General features: G+C 61.0%; 1 pseudogene; it reads left to right on the top strand.

Annotated features, from left to right (window-relative positions):
• Positions 1-2500, top strand: part of LOC135171960 (large subunit ribosomal RNA) — a 9422-nt pseudogene that overhangs the window by 2866 nt on the left and 4056 nt on the right.

Raw genomic sequence — 2500 nt, 5'->3', positions numbered from 1 at the left:
CCCTGAGTCGAACTTGGTGTAAGGATTGGGATCCCCCTGTTGGGGGGTCTCAATAATTACACCTAGGGGGGTTGCGGGAGCAGGGTGAGTCCCTGTACCCATGGGGGGTTTCGGAGGGGGGGGGGGTCGCGAATTGGGTCGCGAGGGAGGGCGAAATCGGCCGGTGGAGGGGTGGTTCCACGTGGTGGAGGGGTGGGTCCACGTGGTGGAGGGCGAAATCGGCGGGTGGAGGGGCGCGAGACCTACTTACTGGTGGGTTCGGAGGGGGAGGGTCGCGGATTTGGTCACGGTGGGGTGGGCCGGACTTCGGGAAACGCGAGGGAGCGCGAAATCGGCTGGTGGAGGGGTGGTTCCTCGTGGTGGAGGGCGGGATCGGTTGGTGGACGGGTAATTCCACGCGTGGGTGGGGGTCCGGGGGGACTGGCTGCTTCGCAGTGCGAAGGGCATGGACGCTGCGGTTCTCGCAAGTAGTTCCAGCCACGCGCTAGTAGTCGGAACCTCCCGCAACGGTGGAGGCCGGCGAAAACGCGACGCCACACGTGGGGGTCGGGTCAGGGGGAGTGGGTGGTATCCCTCGGAAAAGGGACGGTTCGCGGGGCGGTGCGGGGGAGGGGGGACTGGCTGCTTCGCAGTGCGAAGGGCATGGACATTGCGGTTCTCGCAACCTGTTCCAGCCACGCGTTAGTAGTCGGAACCTCCCGCAACGGTGGAGGCCGGCGAAAACGCGACGCCACACGTGGGGGTTGGGTCAGGGGGAGTGGGTGGGTATCCCTTGGGAAAGGGACAATTCGCGGGGTGGGTCGTCGGGTGGGATGGGTGGGTTCCCCCTTTCTGAGGGTCTGCTCCCTCTCTGCTCCTCTTTCGAGGGGAGTCGAGGCGGAGCACTCCTTCAGCGCCTCCACCGGGCCCCGATCCGAGCTCCCCAGCTCGGCGGGAACCGGGAGGCCCCCTCCCAGGGACGGCGCCCAGCGTCCCGAGCTACCCAGCTCGGTGCCGCGGGGAACCGCCCCCTCTAATCCTTATTCCTCTTATTTTTACTTTTTTTTTTAATTTTCAGCTTTTCAGCTCCTGCCTTCTGGCACGGCCGGCGACCGTCTCGTCAACTTCTAACCATGGCAGAGCATTATTTGAAAACAATTCCGGAGTCTAAGCTGCCCCCAATCGGATCTCCGGGGGGGCACAATGATGCGTCCGTCGTGCGGCGAAGTCTGCGCATCGCTTCACAGCATGCCAGAGTAACAACAACAACATCTACGGTGACTACATCGAGGGACCCAAGGAGGGTGGTGCCCTCAAGGGTTCGTAGTCGCCCGCCGTGCGTCGGGGTACTGCCCTCCCGACGAGGGAAAGGTTCCAGCCTTCGTGCTGTCCACGAGGACGTCGAGGACGTCGCAGACAACGCGGGACTGACTGCGCAGCCGAGTCAGCCAACGCCGGGATCTTCAAGAACTTCAACCGGTGAGTCCACTCAATTATTAGGTAGGGTTCGCGAGTGCCACGTTAGTTTAAGTAGGATCGATAGTCATCGCGTCGCGACCGGAGGCTCACCGGTACCCCCCGTTCCAATAGGTCATCCTCCCCGTACCCCCGCGATCGAGGGACCGGGCGCGCAACGCGACGTTAGAATACTGCAATTGAACATGTCCCGCTCAATTGCAGTAACCGGGGAGGTCTTCCAATTAATTCGCAAAGAGCGTCTGGACATATTGTTGCTCCAAGAGCCGTATGCCATTCGTGAGGCGAACACCTGGGCCATCCGCGGCCTAGGAGTCGGAATGCGTATTGCCGCGAGCTCAACGGAGCGACCGTGGGCGGCCGTCGTTGCGTGCAACTCCATCGTGGAGATTGCTTACGTGTCCCAATTAAGTAATGCACATTGCGTTTGTGCTGAAGCCCGCGTCCCCGGTGGATCCTTCTTCGTCGTCTCCAGTTATTTTCAATACTCGGACGACATAGAAATCCACCTGAGGCAGCTTGAAAAGGTTCTCAGCTGTCTCAGGGGTCGCCGCGTTCTGGTGGCGGCCGATTCCAACGCCCAACACTCCCTCTGGAGCCCCAGGACCACTGACCGTGGTGTCCTCCTGGGTGAGCTCATCGAGTCTTTCGGTCTCCGCGTCGCGAATGATGCTAGGCAGGGCCCCACCTTCAGGAGCGCCGCAGGTACGTCGTTCATCGACGTCACACTTGCCACTCCTGGCATGTATAAATTCATACGTGCATGGAGGTTGGAGGACGAGTGGTCCACCGGTGACCACACGTCGGTTTTCTTTCGTTTAGCGATCCGGAGTTCCTCACAGCGCGTCAATAACTCGGGGGTCGGCGAGGGCTCTACCATGCGGTTCAACGTTCGTCGGGCCGACTGGGAAAAGTTCGAGGCGACCCTCGATGAGGAGGCCCGTGAGAAACTCGTGGACCATCCGCTGGATTCTACAGCGGATGTTGAGAGAATGGCAGAAGTACTGGGTGACGTACTCACCAAAGCCTGCCAAGATTCGATGCC

Source organism: Diachasmimorpha longicaudata, unplaced genomic scaffold (genome assembly GCF_034640455.1).
Source record: "Diachasmimorpha longicaudata isolate KC_UGA_2023 unplaced genomic scaffold, iyDiaLong2 ctg00000130.1, whole genome shotgun sequence".
NCBI lineage: Eukaryota > Metazoa > Arthropoda > Insecta > Hymenoptera > Braconidae > Diachasmimorpha > Diachasmimorpha longicaudata.
Note: the sequence above shows the minus strand (reverse complement) of the source record. Positions and strands in the feature narration are given on the sequence as shown.